Source organism: Mytilus californianus, unplaced genomic scaffold (genome assembly GCF_021869535.1).
Source record: "Mytilus californianus isolate M0D057914Y unplaced genomic scaffold, xbMytCali1.0.p SCAF_2, whole genome shotgun sequence".
Taxonomy (NCBI): domain Eukaryota; kingdom Metazoa; phylum Mollusca; class Bivalvia; order Mytilida; family Mytilidae; genus Mytilus; species Mytilus californianus.
The window spans coordinates 129,456,522-129,482,740 of NW_026262668.1; the positions used below are offsets into that span (position 1 = coordinate 129,456,522).

General features: G+C 32.6%; 1 protein-coding gene across 1 annotated transcript in view; it reads left to right on the plus strand.

Moving 5' to 3' along the window:
* Positions 1-1,698: 1,698 nt before the first annotated feature.
* The window catches only part of LOC127731015 (polypeptide N-acetylgalactosaminyltransferase 5-like), a 114,403-nt gene continuing 89,882 nt past the window's right edge, over positions 1,699-26,219 (plus strand). Inside the window, exons 1-3 of the mRNA XM_052239742.1 lie at positions 1,699-1,847; positions 14,497-14,648; positions 24,281-24,329. The gene's annotated coding sequence lies outside the window, so the exon portion shown is untranslated. The remainder of the gene's footprint in view (positions 1,848-14,496; positions 14,649-24,280; positions 24,330-26,219) is intronic.

The following is a 26,219-nucleotide window of genomic DNA, read 5'->3' on the forward strand; positions in this document are numbered from 1 at the left end:
TTAGATAATTAAAACCCCAACTTGTTTGCACATTAAATTTATATCCCATTTGGGGTATTTCTGTATATATATATGTGTGTGTTATTCACCTCCAATACAACATAGGAGATCAAGGATATCTTCATTAAACCCGTAATCCACATACAATTACATTCTTCTTCTTCTTCCGATGGATAATTTTGAAAAAGAAAACAAGTCTGTATCTTAATCTCTAATTTCAAGTGGGTACCAGTTTAATATAAAGGTAAGAAGGTGCCAATGAGACCACCAGAGACCAACTAAGCATGATTCCATTAAACTTCTTCAAAACAGAAACCATGTTCAGACAAATTTTACATTTCGACTTTAGCCAATAAGCTAGCTACCTCTTTATTTCCAAAACAGCACCTCAGGAACATCCAGTGGTTGCCTCCTATTAAGCATGTTGTAATCTTTCGGAAGAGAGAGGGTGGGGGAGAGAGAATAAACTGGCCACCCGCTGATTGATGCTCCGCCATAAACTGTGTAAATAAGAACGAACAACAGCAGGAGTCCAGTTTCTTCTTCTTCTTCTTCTTCTTCTTCCAAATACTGCCCACATTCAACATGATGAATATTCTGGCAAGTTGCGCATGATTAAAAACAGGTTAAAAACAGGATAAAAAAAATTGTTCTGTTGGTTTAGTTTGTGGTTTTGGTGACTTGAGACTTGAATATCTCAAGAGACTTTGCTGTGGCGGTATCTGGTGGCAGTTTGTTCCAATCCTTGACGGTGTTTATGAAGAAGGACCATTTCCTACAGTCTTTGGTGGCTGGCTGTAATAGGTAAGTATGTTGTCCTGTCCGGTTTGAGCTTCTTGTTGGTTTTTGTAGATATTTATTCTTGTCTATGGCTACAAGGTCGGTTGTTATTTTGTAACACATGATGAGTCGTGCTTCTTTTCGTCTTGTTTGTAAGCTTTTCCATCCTAATTCATTTATCATGTTGCTGACACTTAATCTATTTCTATGTCTGCTGGTTACATATCGTGCAGCTCTTCTTTGTACCTTTTCAATTTTATCTATGTGGTTTTGCTGGTACGGGTTCCATACTGTCGTGGCGTATTCCATTTGCGGTCTTACTAATATTTTATAGGCATGCTCTTTGATGGATTTTGAGCTAATGTGGAGGTTTCGATGTAGGAAACCAAGGCTTCGGCTGGCTTTTCCTGTGATGTTGTTTATATGTTCTCCCCAATCTAGATCATTTGCGATGGTGCAGCCTAGGTATTTAGTTGATGTTTCATGCACAACAGTTTAGAGAGAGAAATGATTTCTTTAACAAGACTATTATGTCCCACATTGAACAGCAGTTACATTAAGAATCCATATGCATTAAGAATCCATGTCAGTTTTCTAAATCTTAATATCAGGAACATAAATATTGATATTGTTAGATATACTGTTCCCAGGCAGATCTTATATAAAAAATATGAGGTAAAATCATGCATCTTCATATCATAATGATATAACAATTATCTGATCTTATATACCAAACAGAATACAAACAGGCATTAAGGTTCACGCTTGCATTTTTTTTTTAAAAGAAAGCAACTTGTATTTATATGTTTGGGCAATGATTTGTATAGACCGGTCTCACTATACAAATCCTTGGTTTGGGTGATTGGTTACAACCTGTTAATGTTCGCATCACTCCCTTCTCGTAATTGTCTCCTTTTCGGAATGAAGAAGTTACCATGAGAGGTCTTTTGTATGTGGCTAATATAATATAATGATTGAAATTAAAGTTCACAGTAAGAAGAACCAAATACTAGACCCTTAACTCATGAAACTTTCATTACATAAAGTGATTTTAAGCAGGACAAAAGGTATTATGATTTTTTTTATCAGTTATGCCACCAGGCTAATTTCGTTTACTATTAAAAAAGCTTTAATGCAAAAAGCTTCAAGCTGGAATGGGAATTTGAAAATATTAAAACATGAGTGGGTAGGTTAATAGATTTGAGAATGCAAAATCTATTTTAAAACAGTAGCATCTGTGTAATAAGATGACAGTAACCAGAATCGGAGACATGAAATACCATAATACCACAGATGTATAAGTCTCTGCCAGACTGATTAATTGCTTTGATATAAGACTTACAGGTGCTAGCATCATAAACAAATCCTACATGTTTATTAAAAATATTAAATTTTAGATTCTGAAAGTCTTCTTTTATAGTTCCAGGAGTCCAGGGGTAAAAATATTTGTTGTAACCACTTGTCCCTGGCCCAGTCAAATTGTAAATTTGACTTGTCCCAAAGAAAAAAGTATTTACCCTGATTTCTTAATGGATTTTTAAATGAAAAAGATGTATTTTACTGTAAACGTGTATGTTTCTAAAACAGTTTAACCAGTCTTCACGGTAAACTTTTAAATCTACAGGCCCGGAGCTTAATTTTTGGAAAATTTTAGTTAGGTTATGTTGGTCTGTAGAGATTATTTTTACAGGCCCAAAAGCAATTTTACAAGTCTGGGCTGCTGGGCTTGTGGTTAAGCGTGAAGACTGAGTTTTGAAACACAATGAAAATGGTAGAATGACAAAAAGATAAGTAGAGTATACACCGATTAGATAGACACCAACCAAAAAAACTTTAAAGAATCTAGAGGCCTATTTTGAAATGTTTTTCCATGACTTATATTTTTTCACTGTGAGCCTGTGCTAAGTTTAAAAGTTAATGAAGAAATGTAAGCTTAATAATTGATGTATTATTGAATTGTTGTCTGCACCCCCCCTTCCCCTCAAAAAAAAGTTTTGATAAGCCAATTGTATATTTGAGATTTTGTTTAGATAACTAAGTGAAATCAAAACATTATAGAACTTTAAAGTCCTCTATTCCATTTATTTTCATAAACTATTTGTCCTTTGCCACTTCTGGTTTCCGTTTCTTGTCAAAACCAAGTTCTTTTCTCTACAATTTTATTTTTTATGAGGTGCCTCTTCTCTGTTGGTCAACTTCCGAGCAATGACCTATCTAAAGAGACTTATCCAACTCGACCCTGTCATTTAGTTTTCATTCTTGAGAAATCAGAGCTCGAAATTAACAATGACCATTTCTGGTGTATCGTTTCTATAACCTGATTGACAATCCTGGATCAATTGGAAAAAAATTACAGAATATTAATGAAACCCAGGTCCGCATTCTTATTTTTTGTTGTTTGATAATCGATCTATTTCTTGATCATTGATGTTGTTTTACTTAAACATGTTGCTTTCTTCTTTGTTATTTGGGGGCCTCGTTGGCCGAGTGGTCTAAGTAGTTACTACTGTAATCACTAGCCAGTCAACACTGAGGTTGTGAGTTCGAACCCTGCTCGTGCGGGTGCACTCGACTCCAATCTTATTTGACTAGGATTGCCAGTTTTCCTATCGAAGGTCCGTGGTTTTCTCGGGGCACTCCGGCTTCCTCCACCAATAAAAACTGGCCGCCACGAAATAGCCCAAAAGCGGTGCTTAAAAGTGGCGTTAAAACACAAAAAATCAAAATCAAATCTTTGTTATTTGATATTTTTTTTACTTTGATGAATAAATTATGACAACTTTTCTTTATGATTATATAAATTAACATTGTCAAGTAACAATTTTTTTTACTTGTCCATGGGCAACAAAGACACAAAACATACTTGTCTGATCAGTCAAATGTACGATTGGGGCGAGTTGGGCATAGCATTTCCACACCCCTGATTTCATAGATATTTAATACATGTTTAGGATGAGAACAAGTTAACAATAATAGATTAATTGATAGTATTGAAAAGTAAAGATGGACACATGCAATGTAATGTTAACTGTCACAGAGAAAAGGTGCATAATCTAAGCTTTATAAAATGTTCATTTTATGACCTACCATGAGAGTAATATCCCTTATGGGATTCAGTGATCAGATTGATTTTCTGATTTAGTTGCCCTTCTTTACTCTTATACACAATCCCACCTCAAGTGTATATTATGACAACAGCACCATTCTATGTACACCTGAAGCATGTAAGAATTGAAAAGAAGAAAAATTGATTCTGTTACAAGAAATGAAAGTCATTTTCCTCATTGAGTACTGGATTTTGATGGGTCTTGCCTAAGTCCATGTTGCCCTATAAATGTACATTTCAACTCGGGCAAGGCAAAGGAAAAATTGTGGACATTCATCTTCAGAAAAGTCTTCAAATGAATAACAGGAGATTTAGGGTACAACAATGTATGTATGCATATGTCACTGAGACAGCAACCAAACTACACAAAAAAAAAGCAAGAAGGCATTTAGAGGTCACATTTGATATTCACTTATTACATTTTTGTATATTGTTGTACATGTAATAAGATTAATTTCAATCATAGGATTTTTGTGAAGATCACTAACATGATTGATACTTAATGGTAATTGTTTGATATATGTGATCTGTGCTGAGAAAAGTCTAATTTCACCATTGACTAGTTTGTTTTGATTTTTATATTAAATTCCAGCTGTTTCGATTGGAGCACCAGTGATGAGTCTTAGTACACAAAATCTGTGTCTAGCGTATCATATTATAAGCCTGGTAACTTTGATGAGTTTTTACTATGGGATTATTCGGTTCTATATAAAAATAAGAAGATGCATATATGTGGTATGATTGCCAATGAGCCAACTATTCACCAGAGTTCAAATAGAGAGGATATAAGCAATTATAGATCACTATAGTTGATCAGATTTTAAGCAAAACATGTTTTTGATAGCTACATGTACAAATGTAGCAAACATTTGATAGTAATACTTTTCAAGACAGGTAAAATCAAAGGAAAATAACATTTCATCCAGCAATTTATCTGCTTGCTTGGGTTAATATAGAGCAATGGTGATATATATAGATGCTTCTAAGGGGGTTTGATAACTCCAGATTGCTTCATTTCATAGTTCATTAAGTATGGTTTAATTTTGCATTTTAGAATATTTCTTTATTACTTTTTCACCTTGTACTAATACATCTGTAGGTAGAATCCTTTATAATGTTTATGTATAACCTGAATGATTCAGGCGCTATAATCCGCTGCTCTAAATGGCTACATTAACACCTGAAGGACTAGTCAATAAAAAATTTGTCAAGTTGTCATTTGGAATCAGCTCGTGATTTATCTATCTTGATAATATTAAGCTACAATCTAATTGGCTCCCTCATCCAGAGAGTGACTATTGAAATCCTGGATTCCTGAAATTTTAATCGGTTAAAGTGTTCAGGCCCTTGCAAGTGGGAGTCAATCACAGGGAGGGACTGAGTTATTCAGGTTAGTTTATGTAATGGAAAAAAAAGATATTATGCATAGTTCCTGGCATAAAACCCCTACACGCATTTGACAAAACCCAAAGCAAAGGAACAGTGCATATGGCAAATTGAAAATCTAAACTATATCAAATTTGCAAATAATCTAGTCTTTTTCTGTCTTGGATCTAAAACTAACGTGACCATGAAAATTTCCTTTGGTGGATATTTACAAATATGTTGTGTAGTTCTGAGGAAAAAAGCTTAAAATTTGACTCCTTAAGAAATTTGAAGGATGAAATCATCATATTTTTAAAACAATTTGGCCGAAAACTTATGAGAGCAGGTAAGATAAAAATTATTCAACCTGAAAATTCAATCTGCAAGGTGTTTCCTATATACAGACAAATCATAAGCATTTACTTCTTGTAAGGAAGCTACCATTTGATTTTTATGGGGGGGGCTAGGATGAAAAATTTTGTCCTGCATTTTTTTTTAGTTGTAATCTCTGTCCTGCCTTGTTATTTTTCACTCTATTCGGTCCTGCCTTTTTTTTTTGCCAAGTTGCTCATCCTGCCTTTTTTTTTTACTCAAAACTCCTGTCCTGCCTTTTTTTTTCAAATTTCATCCTAGCCCCCCCATAAAAATCAAATGGTAGCTCCCTAACCTTATTTCTATTTTGAATCTTGCTATTTTACGATTTTTCCTTATTAGTACCCTACCGATGAAGTCAAAGGGGACTTAAGGTTTGCACTCTGTCTGTCTGTCTGTCTGTCTGTCTGTCTGTCTGTCTGTCTGTCTGTCCATCCGTCAGTCCGGCAAATCAGTTTTCCACACTTTTTTTCTTTGTGCTTGAAGATATTGATTTGATATTTGGTTTATTGTTTTATCATGACAAGTTACAAATCAAGTTCGAATTTTGTTCCGGTCTGATGATTTTGTGCAGAGTTATGGTCCTTGGACTTCGAAAATTCACTTAAATAATAAGTTTTCCACACTATTTTGGTCATGCTTGAAGATACTGACTTGATATTTTTGTTATATAGTTTACACCATGACAAGTTATAGATCAAGTTAGAATTTTGTTCCAATACAATGAATTTTTAACTGGTAGGGGACTATGTATTTCCATGCAAAACTCTCAGAATGCTTGTTTTATATAGCAATTATACTACAGTTACACTTCCTATTTTTAAACTGAAAAGGCCGAAAGTTTTCAAAGTAGACAATGTTCATTTCTACCAGAAAAGAAGGCTAAAAACATGTACAATTCACCTATATGCAGACAAATTGTTGATTAGACTTAGGACTTGCAATATTTGCATTTTTATTTTAGGGGCATGTATTATCCTTTTGTAATGGCTGTCGACATGATAAGGCAACATGACCACTATGCAAATTAGCAAAGTACCCATAATTTTGCCATATGGCTTTATATTTTATTTTATTTTTTTATCTCGAAAGTCATAGTGAGGCCTTGAACACAGAAAAAGACAACACTTCACTTCAAGTTCAAGACAGCCTCTAACAGTTTGAGCAGAATTCTTTCACTCTTTTTCACTTTTTCTAGAACAGTTTTGATGACTGATATGATTAATTTAGCTAAGATGTTTCCATTTGGAAATGGAAAGAAATTTATATTTGGAAAAAATAAATTATCCATCTTTAATTTACTGCAGCTTAAAATGGAAGTAGTTATATATGCTTTACTAATATCAATATTCTCATAAAGAATCCCAATTTAATTTTTGTGTGCAGTTCTGAATCAACCAGGTTAGTGATGATGGATGGGTGATGTAAAATATATTTACTGACAATTTTTATACGACCGCAAAAAATTTTGAGGTCGTATATTGGTATGACGTTGGCGTCGTCGTCGTCGTCGTCCGAATACACAATGGTTTTCGCACTCTAACTTTAGTTTAAGTGAATGGATCTCTATGAAATTTTACCATAAGGTTCAATATCACAATAGGAAGGTGGGGATTGATTTTGGGGGTTATGGTACCAACAGTTAAGGAATTAGGGGCCAAAAAGGGGCCGAAAATAAGCATTTTTGTAACTTCCAGACATAACTTGTGTGTTAGCATATGGATCTCTTTGACATTGTACCACAAGATTCCATATCACAAAGGGTCAATGCTGGGATTGATTTTGGGGTTAATTGCCTCAAAATTTTAGGAATAAGGGGCCAAAAGGGGGCAAAAAACAAGCATTTTTCTAGTTTCATGACAATAACTTGTGTGTAAGTGTATGGATCTTTCTGAAATTTTATTACAAGGTTCCATTTCACAAAGGGAAAGCTGGAATTGAGTGTTGTGGTAATTGCCCAAAACGTTTAGTAATAAGGGGCCTAAAAAGGGGTTTAAAATAAGCATTTTTTAGTTTCTAGACAATAACTTGTGTTCAAGTGTATGGATCTCTCTAAAATTGTATTACAAGGTACCATACCACAAAGGCAAGGCTGTTATTGAGCTTGGTTTGGGGGGAAAGGGGGGTGGGGGTGATGAATCATAAGGGGGGCGGGGGTAAAAAAAGGGGTAATTTTTTTTTTCCTTTTTTTTTTGTTTAAAATTTACATTTTAAGTTAGTTATTTTTTATCACAAAGAGAAAGTAGGAATTGAGTTTTGGGGTTAATTGCTCAAACATTTATGAATAAGGGGCCAAATATTGGTCGAAAATAAGGATTTTTTTAGTTTGCAACAAAAACTTGTGTTCAAGTGTATGGATCTCTGTGAAATTGTATTGCAATGTACCATACCACAAATTGAAGGTTGTGATTGATGTGGGGGATGATGAATCAAAAGGGGGTTGAAAAAATGTGGGGGGGGTAGGATTTTTTTCTTTCCTTTTTTTTTCTTTAAAATTTTCCATTTAAAGATGGTTGTTTCAGATTTATATATGAAAGAAAATAATAATGATACGGTTATATATCATGAGGAATTGAAATTTAAAATTATGTATATTGGAAATTTAGGTTACATTGGAAAGTAATAATTGGCTTTGGGGGGGGGGGGGGGGGGGGGGGTTATGGCTCTAATGTTTAAGGAATAAGGGGAAAAAAGGTTAAAAAACAAGGGTTTCCATTTTAATAGACAAATAATTGAGTAAAGAACATTATTTAAAAGCAGTGTAAGGTTGGTAATTCAAACTCATTTAAATATCTCATCTACACTGCTTTTAAATTATGTAAATTGGAAATTTGCCAATAACTTTATTGTTAATAAATGCATTGGAAATTTGCCAACAATTTTAGTGTAATAAACTTCATTGGAAATTTGCCAATATAAAATTTTGCTGATGAAGGTTTTTTGTTTACCTTTAGCCTTGACTATGAAGTCATTTTCTATTTTTATAGCCTTATGATGTAGTTGAATTATTTAATACTTTTATGATGTGTTTAAATGGGGTTTTATCATGTTTATGGTTGCAAATTTATTGTTTTAGTATAATAAACTCCATTTAAAATTTGCCAATAAAAAAAATTTTTGTTTATTTTTAGCTATGATTATGATGTCATTTTCTATTTTACTTTTATGGTTGCAAAGAAATTTTTATTTTTAGATATTACTGTTAAATGATGCTGATTAAGGTTTTTGCTATGTTTAGCCATGACTATGATGTCATTTTCTATTTTAATATCTGTTATGATGTATTTAAATGGGCTTTTATGGTTACAAAGGAATTTTATTTTTAGATATTACTATAAAATGTTGCTGATGCTGATTAAGGATTTTGTTTATTTTTAGCCATGACTATGATGTCATTTTCTATTTTAATACCTTTATGATGTAATTTCCATTTTTAGATATTACTGTTAAATGATGCTGATTAAGGGTTTTTTGCTATGTTTAGCCATGACTATGATGTCATTTTCTATTTTAATATCTTTATGATGTATTTAAATGGGCTTTTATGGTTACAAAGGAATTTTATTTTTTAGATATTACTTTAAATGATGCTGATTAAGGATTTTTGTTTATTTTTAGCCATGACTATGATGTCACTTTCTATTTTAATACCTTTATGATGTATTTAAATGGGCTCCCATGTATTTAGATTTTTGATTATTTATACATGTTACCAAATTGGTCCACATTGAACAAAAACGGTCCAAATTTCAACTTTATTACATTACATCAAACATTGAATTCTACATATTCTTTGATATATTGAAATTAACAAACAATTTAGTTTATGGATATTCCACCATAATAGGTAAATTAAATTTTTTCCAGTTCTTACACCACATTCATCCTGTGTCAGAAACCTATGCTGTGTCAAATATTTAATGACAATCCAAAGTCATAGCTGTATCAAGCTTGAATTTTGTGTCCATACTTGCCCCAACTGTTCAGGGTTCGACCTCTGCGGTCGTATCAAGCTGCGCCCCAGCGAAGCATTTTATTATCAATTATGAATATTAATATGAATAAATGAGATAATTTTTCTAACTGTGCTGAGAAGCAATTAAAGAAATGAGTTTTTAAAGCTATGCCACCATTTTTTCTTTAATTAAGATATAAGTGTTTTCTTTGAGTTATTGATTACTTTTGTCCAACTATCAGAAAGAATTTTCAGATTTCATGTTCTGTATGTGTTAACATATGGCTGCCTTCAAGATAATTGACAGTTGTAGTCAAAGTTATTGACAAAGCTACAGATATACAGAATGAAGAGAAGACTCTAGAGAACTTGTTCTAGCTATATCTATATACAGTCTCAATAAAGAAACTTCAAAAAGAAATTTTAAGAAGATTATATAAATTTTACTGATTTTTTTAAAACTTCAATATCAAAAAAGATAATAGAAATAAATAAAATTTTTGAGAATATTGTCAGTGACTGAGTATTTGAGTACATTTATCTTGAGTAGATATGGCTATATCAGTGACTGTCAATAGTATCTCAGAGTACTTTAGTACATGTATCGTCAGTAGAATGGGCTATATCAGTGACTGTCAGAGTATATCAATACATTTATCATTAGTAGACACAGTTATATCAATAACTGTCAGAGTATCTCAGTACATGTATCTTCAGTAGACAGGGTTATATCAGTGACTGTCAATAGTATCTCAGAGTATCTCAGTACATGTATCTTCAGTAGACAGGGCTATATCAGTGACTGTCAATAGTATATCAGAATACTTTAGTACATGTATCCTCAGTAGACAGGGCTATATCAGTGACTGTCAGAGTATCTCAATACATTTATCATCAGTAGACACAGTTATATCAGTAACTGTCAGAGTATCTCAGTACATGTATCTTTAGTAGAAAGGGTTATATCAGTGATGACTGTCAGAGTATCTCAATACATACATGTATCCTCAGTAGACAGGGCTATATCAGTGACTGTCAGAGTATCTCAATACATTTATCATCAGTAGACACAGTTATATCAGTAACTGTCAGAGTATCTCATTACATGTATCTTCAGTAGAAAGGGTTATATCAGTGACTGTCAATAGTATCTCAGTACATGTATCTTGAGTAGAAAGGGTTATATCAGTGACTGTCAGAGTATCTCAGTACATGTATCTTCAGAAGAAAAGGCTATATCATAGACTGTCAATAATATCTCAGTTCATGTATCTTCAGTAGAAATTGCTATATCAGTGACTGTCAGAGTATATCTCAGTACATGTATCTTCAGTAGACATAGCTATAGCAGTGACTGTCAGAGTATCTCAGTACATGTATCTTCAGTAGACATGGCTATATCAGTGACTGGCAGAGTATCTTAGTATTTGTATCTTCAGTAGACATGGCTTTATCAGTGATTGTCAGAGTATCTCAGTACATGTAACTTCAGAAGAAAGGGTTATTTCAGTGACTGTCAGAGTATCTCAGTACATGTATCTTCAGTAATCAGTAGACATGGCTATATCAGTGACTGTCAGAGTATCTCATTACATGTATCTTCAGTAGACAGGGTTATATCAGTGACTGTCAGAGTATCTCAGTACATGTATCTTCAGTAATCAGTAGACATGGCTATATCAGTGACTGTCAGAGTATCTCAGTACATGTATCTTCAGTAGACAGGGTTATATCAGTGACTGTCAAAAGTATCTCAGTACATGTATGGTCACTCACAGTCAGTAGACAGGGTTATATCAGTGACTGTCAATAATATCTCAGTACATGTAACTTCAATCACTGACTGCCAAGAGTATCTCAATACATGTATCTTTAGTAGACACAGTTATATCAGTGACTGTCAGAGTATCTCAGTTCATGTATCTTCAGTAGAAAGGGTTATATCAGTGATTGTCAGAGTATCTCAGTACATGTATCTCCAGTAGAAAGGGTTATATCAGTGACTGCCAATAGGATCTCAGTACATGTATCTTGAGTAGAAAGGGTTATATCAGTGACTGTCAGAGTACTAGTATCTCAGTACATGTATCTTGAGTAGAAAGTTTATATCAGTGACTGTCAGAGTATCTCAGTACCTGTATTTTCAGAAGAAAGGGTTATATCAGTGACTGTCAGAGTATTTCAGTACATGTAACTTCAGTAGACATGGCTATATCAGTGACTGTCAGAGTATCTCAGTACATGTATCTTCAGTCTTCAGTTGACATGGCTATATCAGTGACTGTCAGAGTATCTCAGTACATGTGTCTTCAGTAGACATGGCTATATCAGTAACTGTCAGAGTATCTCAGTACATGTATCTTCAGTAGACATGGCTATATCAGTGACTGTCAGAGTTTCTCAGTACATGTATCTTCAGTAGACATGGCTATATCAGTGACTGTCAGAGTATCTCAGTACATGTATCTTCAGTAGACATGGCTTTATCAGTGATTGTCAGAGTGTCTCAGTACATGTATCTTCAGTAATCAGTAGACATGGCTATATCAGTGACTGTCAGAGTATCTCAGTACATGTATCTTCAGTAGACATGGATATACCAGTAACTGTCAGAGTATCCCAGTACATGTATCTTCATTAATCAGTAGACATGGCTATATCAGTGACTGTCAGAGTATCTCAGTATATGTATCTTCGTTAGACATGGATATACCAGTAACTATCAGAGTATCTCAGTACATGTATCTTCAGTAGACAGGGTTATATCAGTGACTGTCTAAAGTATCTCAGTACATGTATGGTCACTCAAATGTCAGTAGACAGGGTTATATCAGTGACTGTTAATAATATCTCAGTACATGTAACTTCAATCACTGACTGTCAAGAGTATCTCAATACATGTATCTTCAGTAGACACAGTTATATCAGTGACTGTCAGAGTATCTCAGTTCATGTATCTTCAGTAAAAAGGGTTATATCAGTGACTGTCAGAGTATCTCAGTACATGTATCTTCAGAAGAAAGGGCTATATCAGTGACTGCCAAGAGTATCTCAGTACATGTATCTTCAGAAGAAAGGGCTATATCAGTGACTGCAAGAGTATCTCAGTACATGTATCTTCAGTAGACATGGCTATATCAGTGACTTTCATAGTATCTCAGTACATGTATCTTGAGTAGAAAGGGTTATATCAGTGACTGTCAAGAATATCCCAGTACATGAATCTTCAGTAGACAGTGTTATATCAGTGAATGTCAGAGTATTTCAGTACATGTATCTACGAATTCAGTAGACAGGGTTATATCAGTGACTACAACAGTATCTCAGTACATGTATCGTCACTCACAGGGCTATATCAGTGACTGTCAAGAGTATCTCAGTACATGTATCTACAGTAGACAGGGTGATATTAGTGACTGTCAGAGTATCTCAATGCATGTATCTTCAGTAGAAACTTTGAAAGGTAATATATTTGACAGTCAGAATATCTCAGCACATGTATCATCAGTAGAAAGGGTTATATATCTGTGACTTCCAAAGTATCTCAGCACATGTATGGTGAGAAGACTGAGACATATCTTCATTAGACCTTTTTATTAGTGACTGCTGCATGGAAGATATTTGCACAAACATCTTCAGTACATAGGTCAGCTGATTTGACCTCATGCTGTCACATGACATGAGTTTTAGAAGGGGATATAACTTTGTATCAGTGATTCTCTATTTGCAATAAGAATTAAATGAATCAGTCATCTTTAAATCTTAAATGAAATTTTGGAAAAAAGAAAAAATGTGGACTAATAGATCTATCTAGAAGATTAGCATGTATACAATTACAATACTAAAAACATCAGACTCTTGCAGTAATTTATCATGCTCTGTACAAAAACCAATTTCGTGAGAAAATAGATTTGTGTTTACTTATTTGTGGTAACCTTGTCTAGACTAATTAACATCAGGGTAATTGAATTAATGACTCTTGGGTTCTTAATGATCATATTGTCTTCTGGAATAATGTGATCAATGAGGCATCACAAACCTTGTAGAGTGGTGTTGCTATTTATAACAGAAATGGTTCTTCTCTTTAATCTTGGTTTATATAAATCTCACATTACTACATGCTTTTACACTGCATCTTTTTCCATCTGCAAACACTTTATTTCTTTTTAATAAAGGTTGTTATTTTAACACCAAAGAATACACCATAAATCAAGAGTTTACATTAATTTATTTTTAATTGGAAACTATAAACATGATAAAAGGGCCCATCCAAAGGTCAGTTATTTTCTAAAATTTGTACATTTAAACAATACATTATATAGTATAGGTTTTGTTCATTATTGAAGGATGTACATTGCTGTATAGTTTACACCCTTGTCCTCATATCTCTTGTGGATAGTTGTCTCATTGGCAATCTTATTACATCTCATTATTTTTATACTGTGCTACATGGTATATTTATGTTGATAAACAGAAATGTGGAGGCTATATGTCAATAAGACATCAATCTATAAACAAAGGCAAATATATCTAGGGGTCAACATAATGGTCATCAATATTAACAAAGGCAAATATATCTAGGGGTCAACATATGGTCATCAATATAAACAAGTATCAATACCATACAACAGGCTTTGAATGGCACTGTACAAGGTCTGCAATTAGCACTAAAAACCAATGCATGCAGATCAACCAACCAAGTTGGAAACCTGACAACTGAAATAGTATATGAAGATTTGTAAAATAGTAGTAGACACATACATTGACCTAAGTTTTTACTTACTATTCCTGTGTTTACCAATGAACAGATAGGTTGTCATTTAATGCAGCTTGAAAACATTGAAAAAGTAATTGAAGAAAAATTTTAATAATTGAAATGCTTGCCTTAAGGAAATAATATGATTCATTTATCTTACAGACAATGGTCCCTTGTCATTCAGACTCTGTAGATTGGTTGTAATTACTGAAAGAGATACCAGGTGACAGATTCAGCCTGCTTAGAGTTTCAGGTTCATGAATTTACAAACACAAATGTGCAGGACCAAATCTGAAAGATTTCAATATTTTCAAGTAATGTATATTATTATTTAAAAAAAGCATTAGTTAAAAAAGTTTATAGTTAAAAATTCATTTAATATTTTATATTTTCATTTTCATACATTTTGTGACTTCTAGCAGTAAACCAGATTATCTTGATTTTAAAATATTTTGTAACAAAAAATCATGTTCTATAACTTTTCGCCACGCCTGCGACGAAAGTTGCGGAATTCCGTCGCAGAATTCAAGACATAGGTATTGCAGGTATGGCGGCTGCAGCGGCATAAACTGTTTGTATTAAGCTTTATATATCAGATGTAAGAAGACCTGGATGTTTCATACCCTGCATACATATAACTTATGTTACAAAGTTTCCATTTGTCATATGTCCATTGTCCTAGAACTCATTTTCATGTTTCAGTGACTCCTTTAAAAAAATTACAGATTTTTTGTCATGTGAATTACTTCCTTATTATGTGTATTAGGATAAGTATATTTGGTATATGGGTTCCTTGCAATGTCTACATGTCCGTCAGACAGGGTTCACCTGACCTTTACCTTATTTCATGGATCAGTGATCAAGGTTAAGTTTACATGGTCAAGTCCGTATCCCAGATACTATAAGCAATAGGTCATCTATATTTGGTGTGTGGAATGATTGTAAGGTGTACATGTCCAACTGGCAGGTTTCATCTTACTTGACCTTATTTTCATGGTTTATTGGACAATGTTTAGTTTTTATGGTTTGGTCTATTTCTCAGATACTTTAAGAATTAGGACCACTATATGTTGTATATGGATTTGTTGTAAGGTGTACATGTCTGTCTGGCAGGTTTCATATGACCTTGACCACATTTTCATGGTTCATTGGTCAGTGTTAAGTTTTTGTGTTTAGGACTGTTTTCCAGGTATTATTAGTGATAGGACCACTATACTGTAAATTCAGAAATTATTGCGAGGTTTATTTCATGTGAAGATCTATCATGTCTATACTCTAGAGGATGTGGTCTATACTCTACAGGATGTGGTCTATACTATAGAGGATGTGGTCTATACTCTATAAAGGATGTGGTCATGTGAAGATCTATCATGTCTATACTCTAGAGGATGTGGTCATGTGAAGATCTATCATGTCTATACTCTAGAGGATGTGGTCTTTACTCTAGAGGATGTGGGCATGTGAAGATCTATCATGTCTATACTCTAGAGGATGTGGTCATGTGAAGATCTATCATGTCTATACTCTAGAGGATGTGGTCATGTGAAGATCTTTCATGCCTATACTCTAGAGGATGTGGTCATGTGAAGAATAATTTTATTGGAACCTGGAGACTTGGTATTGTCACTGATCATAAATATACTTAGCATTGTTAATTAGATATATCTAGATTTTATGAATGCTGAAAAAATGGAGAAATATTTGGCTGACATGTATATATATATATATGTATACTTGTGTGCAGAAGTTTACTTTTTATGGTTATAAACTTACTGGAATTCTGACAATTCAAGTATTTTCTGTATAATAGAAAAAGTTCAGGTGTTTTTTCTTACAATAACAAGTGAAGGCTTTAAAAAATTCAACATATGACACCTGAAGTATTGTGTATTAAGTTTGTGTGATGTAACATGAACCATATTTGATTTGAAAGTATCATTGGATTGCAGTGAAACTGAGGTAAAAACAATTATACTATTTAAGAAAGTAAATAAAAATAGATGGTAATTTCATATTCAAGATATACAAGGGATTACTTTCTTAAAATGCCTACACAATCATTAAGAGGATGCTGCAGAACTATGATGATACACCTCTCTACATGTCTTCAAGTTTACCATAGATATCAGGTGCTACAGAATGGCGATGACACATCTCTCTACATGTCTTCACATTTCACCATGGATATCATGTGCCCCAGAATGGTGATGACACACCTCTCTACATGTCTTTACATTTCACCTTAGATATCAGGTGCCCCAGAATGGTGATAATACACTTCTCTACATGTCTTTACATTTCACCGTAGATATCAGGTGCCCTAGAATGGTGATGACACAACTCTCTACATGTCTTTACATTTCACCATATATATCATGTGCCCCAGAATGGTGATGATACACCTCTCTACATGTCTTTACATTTCACCATATATATCATGTGCCCCAGAATGGTGATGACACAACTCTCTACATGTCTTTACATTTCACCATAGACATCATGTGCCCCAGAATGGTGATGATACAACTCTCTACATGTCTTTACATTTCACCATAGATATCATGTGCCCTAGAATGGTGATGATACACTTCTCTACATGTCTTTACATTTCACCATAGATATCAGGTGCCCCAGAATGGTGATGAAACCCCTCTCTACATGTCTTTACATTTCACTATAAATATCATGTGCCCCAGAATGTTAATAGTACAACTCTCAACATGTCTTTACATTTCACCATAGACATCATGTGCCCCAGAATGGTGATGATACAACTCTCTACATGTCTTAACATTTCACCATAGATATCAGGTGCCCCAGAATGGGGATGACACACTTCCCTTCATTGTTTTGTCAATAAAAATGAAGCAAAAGTGGGACGAAGGGGGTAAAATTTCAACATTGTTTAATTCAAATAAATTATGGTCCCCCAAATTACAGTATAAATCCCCTGCTAATCTAACCTGCCAAAATTCAGTGAAATGTCACACTCCTGACATGAATACTTTTAATTAGAATAAGTAAAGAGTAATAATTTTTTTTCCCTTAAATTTCATGTTTGGTCTGATGAAATACTGGTATTTTTAGTAAAAAAATATTTTTCCTTTTTCTGTCTTCCAGAATGACCAAGGTGAGTGTGGCATTAAATGTCAGGAGTGTGACAACTCTGTTAAAATCAGAAAGTATCTTGTAGACAGCAGAGTGCTATTAAATGTCCATTTTTTTTGTTGAGCCTGCGACAAAAGTCGCAGAAAGCTCGACATAGGGATAGTGATCCCGCGGCGGTGGCGTTAGCTAACTTCTTAAAAGCTTTATATTTTTATTTTAGAAGCGAGAAGACCTGAATGCTTCATACTTTGTATATAGATGCCTTATGTTACGAAGTTTCCGTCTGTCATATGTCCATTGTCCTTGACCTCATTTTCATGGTTCAGTGACTACTTGAAAAAAAGTCATCATTTTTTGTAATGTTAATTTCTTTCTTATTATGAGTAATAGGATAACTATATTTAGTATGTGTGTACCTTGCAAGGTCTTCATGTCCGTCAGACAATTTTCATTTAACCTCGACCTCATTTCATGGATCAGTGAACAAGGTTAAGTTTTCGTGGTCAAGTCCATTTATCAGATACTATAAGCAGTAGGTCTTCTATATTTGGTATATGGAATGATTGTAAGGTGTACATGTCCAACTGGTAAGTGTCATCTGACCTTGACCTCATTTTCATGGTTCAGTGGTCAAAGTTAAGTTTTTGAGTTTTGGTCTTTTTTTCTAATACTACATGCAATAGGTCAACTATATTTGGTGTTTGGAAATATTTTATGAGGTTCATGTCAGTCTCGCAGGTTTTATTTGACCTTGACCTCATTTTCACGGTTCATTTCTCAGTGTTAAGTTTTTATGTTTTGGTCTGTTTTTCTTCAACTATAAGCAATAGATCAACTGTATTTGTTGTATGGAAGGATTGTAAGGTGTATATGTCTGTCTGGCAGGTATCATCTGACCTTGACCTCATTTTCATGGTTCATTGGTCAATGTTAAGTTTTCTTGGTTAAGACTGTTTCTTAGATACTATAAGCAATAGGTCAACTATGTTTGGTTTATCTGACCTTGACCTCATTTTCTTGGATCATGTTAAGTTTATGTGTTTCTTGTAGTAAAGCTTTATATTTAGGACTATCAACATAAAATCAATGGTTAGTAAAGAATGCGAGACATTTCAGCGTGTGCACTCTTGTTTAAGCACAAAATAGCTACACAGATAAATCTTTCATGTAAGGAGTGGGACACTTTTTAAGTACTTTGTTGAAAAATGCTATAATTCCTAATTCATGTGTAACTGCATCATAAAATTATTATGTGAATGATTGCAGATATCGAAAATATAAATTGCATTTGAATTATTATACATTTGATCTTTTTGAATTGTTAAAATTAATTTGTCTAACTGTAAACTTATATTTAATATATGTGTTAAGCAAAACAAAAGACACATATAATCATAGCCTATGCTTAAAATGATAAGACAATATTACTACGCAGATATATCAACTATTACTGCATTTTGATCTGAAACTTAAACATGCTTCTATCTTAGCATGGGTAGACATATGAAAATAATGTGATTGTCACACTCCTGACACTGATATGAAAAGGAAACTTAAAAATCCAACTTTTCTCTATTGTTAACAAATTTCACTTTTTTTTCATAAATTATTATACCACTTCATATTTGAAGATTATTTCCACACAAACTATCATATTATGACATTAGCCTGCAATGTCAATAATAAATACATAGTCATGCGATTGAAAATGATTACATTTAACTTGAGAGAAGTAAGAAAATACATACCAGGATGGTTTTCTTTAGCCTGGTATTATCATAAAGCCTATTCAGGGTCAACATGTAGTTTGACCTACAAGATAGACCATTTATCATCATTCCTATGCATTCTTTACCAATGCATGCCAGGAGTGTGACAATTGCACATGCTATTTTAATAAAAAACTGTAATTATGCAGACTTTAACAAAATAATAAAGACATGGTAAAATATTATTATGGAGCACTACCCTAACTAACAGTTAAATACTCTGATGTTGATTATCTAGCTAGACATTCAACTTTTGAGAGCAGTTTTTAAATTTATACCACTAAAATGCCCCAAAATTCTAATTAAGACAATTTATAGTTATACATTTTATATGCGAATAAAGTAAAATCCATATGCAAATATGTTTAATACAAAAGATAACTAATGAACCAATATGTACTTTAACATTATATGATGTTAAAAGGTGTCTTTAAAACACTGTCACACTCCTGACATTAATAATTTTAACTTTCTGTTAAAATTTATTTTACATCCCACTCATTTATGTATGTATAAAATTCAAATTAAAAAAATCGCACCTACTTTATCTCAAAAAGATTTGACAGTGTAGTGTACTACTTTTGGGACAAATAATATCAAAATTATAGAAAAGTCTACCAGCTCTAACTCAAAATGTGGACAATTCTATGTTAAGGGGGTCTATAATTCAGTTTGACAGCTTCTAACCAACTAATTTTTTACCTTTTTTACTTGGACCAAATCACTACTTTACATAAAAATTCATCACCCAAATTTTTTTAACATGTAATTTCATCCCCCTTCTTAATATTTTTTGCATAAAATGTAAAGAAATAAATTTTGAAAGTGTATGAGAAAATATTGCAAGTTATACACTGTCCACACTAGGGACTATATTTGTTAAACAGAAATACATCTAACAAAAACACAGAGTGGACGTGAAGGGTACTTGTACATCCCAAAAACGAAAAGACACTATAAGAACAGATCTGAGAGTACTCGCAGTTACTGACAGCTAGTTCAAAGCCAATAACAACTAATGAAAAAAATCATGTATCTAAGACTGAAATATCAATCAGTACACATCCAACATCCAATGGATTTAGTGTAAAGACGTCATTAACAGTCAGAGAAAAACATGACCTTGTGCAATGCCAAACTATAAGTATTGACAGATTGTAGTACCATGAAAGTACATATGTGTAATATTTAGTATGGTCTTTATTTCTTTTTATTGTCCCCCGCACAATGCACCCGTCCGTCAGTCTGTGCGTCTGTGCATCTGGTCTCACATGTACAATTCTTACCAGATTTTTATAAAACTTATATCATAGGTTTATATCAGTAATGTCTCTGACGAGTTCGAAAATTAGAGTCCATCAATAATTTTTTAAAGAGTTATGCCCTTGGAAACATTAATTATATGGAAAATTGCATCGTTAGCGCTCTCATGTGTACAATTCTTGCCAGATTTTTATAAAACTTATACTGTTGGTTTATATCAGTAATGTCTCAGACAAGTTCAAAAAATCAGTGCTGATCAATAATTTTTAAAAGAGTTATGGCCCTTAGAAATATTAATAATATGGAAAATTGCATTGTTAGTGCTCTCATATGTACAACTCTTGCCAGATTTTTATAAAACTTATATCATAGGTTTTTATCAGCAATGTCTCAGATGAGTTCGAAAATCAGTGTTGATCAATAATTTTTTAAAGAGTTATGCCCCTTTGAAATATTAATTATTTGGAATATTGCAATGTAAGTGCTCTCATGTTTACAATTCTTGCCAGATTTTTATAAAACTTATATCATAGGTTTATAACAGCAATGTCTCGGAAATGTTTGAAAATCAGTGCTGATCAATTATTTTGAAAAGAGTTATGCCCTTAGAAATATTAATTATATGGAAATTTGCATTGTAAGCCCTCTCACATGTACAATTTTTGCCAGATTTTTATCAAATTCATATCAAAGGTTAATGTCAGCAATGTCACAGAAAATTTCGAAATTAATTGCCAATCCAATATTTCTAATGAGTTATGCTCCTTGGAAATAATAAATATATCAGAAATTGCTCTTTTAGTCTTCAACTCTCTAAGATAATTTTAAAAAGTTTTAGAAAACCAATTTTTTTTAGTTATTGACCTTGAACAGATAAAATATGTGCAATGTGGGGGACATTGGAACTCTGTTCTTTTATTCATATGATCATAGTAATAATATCCCTCTCCTGTCTTTAAATTTCATCTAATATAACAAAGTAATGACATCTTCTAAAAGAAACAAGTTCTAATGAAAAGTTAATTTTCGTTTTATAATGTCATATGTCATTTGAAATTTGATTTTTGTGTAATATCTTTAGGAAGACATATTAGTTGCTAGTTTTACTGAGGGAAGCAATTACAAGTCTGATTGTTCAAATAATGAATGTGATTTTAAAAGTAATAAATCTGCAGAAATCTAATAAAATCATCGACTTACTAGAGAAAATAGATTTCCAAGCTAACTATAAAACTTCATAATGGAAACAAACATTGATTGTTTTGTCATTTGTTAGCAGTGTAGAATTTGTTAAATTTCAAGTCCTAATTCTGCTAAATTTGCTTTTCCTCAAGTCATGGTCCAGAAGAGTTGGTATTTTCAATAGATATTTTTTGTTGGTTTAATAAAGATTTGTCTCATTTTATTGCATTGATAGAAAAGTTAAGTATCTTTTAATATTTGTTGTTTTGTTTTCAAGTCCTAATTCTGCTAAATTTGCTTTTCCTCAGGTCATGGTCCAGAAGAGGTGGTATTTTCAATGGATATTTTTTGTTGGTTTAAAAAAGATTTGTCTCATTTTATTGCATTGAAGTATCTTTTAATATTTGTTGTTTTGAAGCTGCAATATTGGCAATCTAATTTAAATATATATCCTGTGTTCATGATTTGGTAACAAGGATCTGACAAGGCTCTGTTCTACTTTCTGTTTTAAAGACCTTTCTGGATCCTCTGGTTGTGTGGTAATGTCAACAAATTAAGGTAGGAATTTCTATGGCTGATGTAATAGTTACCAAAACAGAAAGTAGAACTGGGTGTTGTCAGATCCTTGTAAGCAAAGTGGACACATGACCTGTAATTTAATCAGATATCAATATTGGAAATGACTTTCAAACTAAAAGTAAAAAATTGCTATTTCTGGGGAAATAAATCGACAGTTTATTTGGATATAGCATGCATTGTCCTACTTACAGGGGCTTCTCAACAAAAGAAAGGGTATCAATTTTGCCCTTTGTGAACGGCCTTTGGCTGTTGTCTGCTCTTTGGTTGGGTTGTTGTCTCTTTGACATATTCCCCATTTCCGTTCTTAATTTTATTTCTATGAAGCAACATTCCAGCAGCACCTGCATATTGAGTATATATCTCAGTTGATACCATATTCGAGCTGCAGACTAGGGCTTGTGTTTCCTATCATGGTTTCTGTGCCCGTAGGTGAGCTAGAACTGCTTACCCTTTTGGAGCACCTGATTTCCCTTAAACTCTTGGTGGATTTCACTTTTCTCAATCTTGGTTTTCTGTGTAGAATTGTTTTAACTGTTATTTATCAGTTTGTGTTGGTTTTTTCAGGGTATTGTCTACTTGTGGGTTTTTATTGTTTGCTTTGATCTTCTCTCCCTTGTTCTAGCAATACACTCTTTTTTTTTTTTTAGAAATTATGGTTATATGATGTTAATACATGTATTCCTCATCATAGATAATAGATAATTGATAAAAGATGTGTGGTCAGTAAGACAGCACACCAATGACATTAACACGGAGACACATCTAGCCATCAACACATGGTTATCAACAATAATCAAGTGTCTTCACAATGACATAAACACGGAAACACATCTAGCCATCAACACATGGTTATCAACAATAATCAAGTGTCTTCACAATGACATAAACATGGAAACACATCTAGCCATCAACACATGGTTATCAACAATAATCAAGTGTCTTCACAATGACATTAACACGGAAACACATCTAGCCGTCAACACATGGTTATCAACATTAATCAAGTGTCTTCACAATATTTCAGGCCAGAGTCTTAAATGGTCTACCATTAAAAAATAATGCAAACCACATGCAAAAATGACTGCCAATCATGTAAGGCACATGGAAGCATTTTATGATATTATTTCACACTTACAAACTATGATGTTAAGTACAATTCCACACACAAAATTAGTCGACAACTTTCTTGTAAATAGTGTTAGGAATCAATATTTAAAAGCTTTTAAAAAAAATTCTACAATTTTTGGTCTCCAACAATGTGTTGAATGCCTGCCTCATGGTCTATTGCTGTGGTCTTTGTAGTTTGACATCTGTATGTTGTCTGTTATTACACAAGGGAAACAGCATGATTCAGGGGTTAGGGTTAACTGTATGATAACTGCATATTAATGGACAAAAATAATTCACAGGATAAATGTTTACTGTTAATGTATTAAAAAGCAACTTGTAAATAAAACTTTAATGGGAAGGTGAAACATCAAAACAAATTTTCTAACAAGGGAAATGATAATTTTATACATTTTTGGTATGATTGAAAATTCAATTGTAAACAATTAGTCATTCAGACATTCAGACATTGATAATTCTGTTAGATTCCCGCGGGTAAGCTTTACCATATTTATGTAATATTATTTGTAGTCTAAAAACAATTTTCGGAATTCACTGAAATAAGATGTATTTAGGCTTTACATAGAAAACAAACATTAAAAAACAAATAAACCAATGAAAAAAAAATGATTGAATAAGAAATAGACAAACAATTAGACAAATGAACACATTAGTGGAATTTTTAGGTGACATTGTAAACACAATCAATCATCCTAACTCTTACTTTCTTGTATAACTTTCAATTTCTCCTACCAATTACATTTAACTGTTTCTTTAGAAGAAAAAAATACTATGAAAGATATTGAATTAGAAGATGAGATTGAAGGCTTGTCTAGGTATTGATTTAAGCTCCGGCTCACATTGTAACATACTTTTATTGTAGTTTTGGGAATCATTTTAGACTGTTACAGTGCTGAAAATTACTTATTTTATTTCAGAGGAATCAAAGATTAAAAGGAATGGAAAAGTTTGACCAAGTAAGAAAAGGTAAGAAAGTTATTAGGTTATTGTCAATTACAAGTATACAAATTATCAGTTTTATTAAAGGACAAAGGGGATTTACTTAGACATAGATGACAATTATCAATGTTACTAAGATTTAAGGAATGATCGAAATTAGATTTCTGTTTTACAGACAAAATGGTGCTGAAAACTTAACATATAGAGGAAAATTAGGAAATTGGGAAATATAACAGCAATTATGAAGTTCTAGAAGCTGTGATTTTTGGGACAGTTGATTCGGCTCTATGCTGTTACAGCAAACGTGTCAAAACTAATCCAGGAAGGCTTGGATAAGAATGATTGTCCTTAATGCAGCATGTAAACACTTGTTTTCAGAGCTAGAAATTGTTTAACAGATATATCTTAAACAGTTTTTTATATATTCAAAATGGTACCAATAAAAGGGTAATTGTTACAGATTTATATGTTTATTTGGAAATATTTTTTGTTGTGAAGTGTTTTCATTTTCTGTTAATATAAACACAAGTATAATTTTTGACTGGAATTTCCTGTATATTTCAACAAAATTATATTGTACATTTTTTTTTGTAAACATGTTAACATCAGTAGAAAACAAAAACAACAAGGCAAAATTATGACAATAAAAAAATCAACTTTGGACAATTCTGTGTCTTTCAACAAAATCCAATCATAAATGTCTTTTTAAAAAAAAAAAAGTGTTTTATGAAATAAATAGCAAAAAAATTAATTGGAAAGCGCTGTAAGTCAATGAAAGTTGGTAGGCTGTTGTATTACAATTTACACATCTTTATTTCCCTAGCCCCTTTAGTAATGGTCCATTGACTTTTATTTTTTTTTTGTAATTATTTTGTTTTTTAGAATGAAACATGTGAAGTTACATAATACAGTAAATATACAAGACATAAATTATAAAAATTAACACTTGTAAGATTGATCAAGTTATTAGGATATAAGAAATTATATTACAGTTTATCACGTAATTAAAAGCTGACTTTCATAGTTTACATGTTAAAGTGTTGTCATTTGCATTACACCATGAAAATTACACACAGATGTGACATATATCTCTTGTCAACAGTTTTTTTACAGATTTTTCTAAGATCTATTCAGGAATTTTTTTTAAATCTTGAAAATTTGGTATGATATTTAACTGCAAAATGTTGAGAGGAATATGATTAGTTACTGTTGAAACAGTTGATTATCAGAACTTTAAAAAGAATTGAGATAAAAATAAGGAAATTAAGATAAAAAAGGAATGGCTGTATATACCTTGCATATGTGTATAGCTTTAAGCAAGACATGGGTTTGAAATCAAATGTCTAAATCAACTATCTTAAATGATCTTCAGGAACATGTAAACCTTAGGTCATTTTCCTTAATCTTAGCATCTTTCAATAGACAAAAAATATGATTAGAAGTATAAGGTAGGTCTTTAGGTCAGTCTCAATTAAACTCAGTTTTGTTAGTTTTACTTCTTATTTTTTAGTTTAAGTTTAATTTTCTGGAAACAGAATTTCTTACTGCAATACACATGTCCTTTACTTAATTACACTGGTATCTCACAGGTACCTGAAAAAATCAAGTATTTCATGGCCACAATGCTTTTTATTTTCAGTAGATTAAATTGAAAACAGATACCTCCATTTCTTGAAAAGTTATTTAAAGAAATGAACATAAAGTGATATGTAGAATTTAAAGGACAAAATGATATGGATTCAATTCACATATAATAATAACCCTTGAAGTAATGAATATCTTCATAAATTGATGGAGGAAAACAGCAGTCCTTCTCCATTGAAACCATAGCTTAAAAATGATGTTTAAAATTTTCTTTTCTGAATTTTAAAATAAAACAAAGGACAGCTAACAGTGGACATAAACAAGTTTTCAATC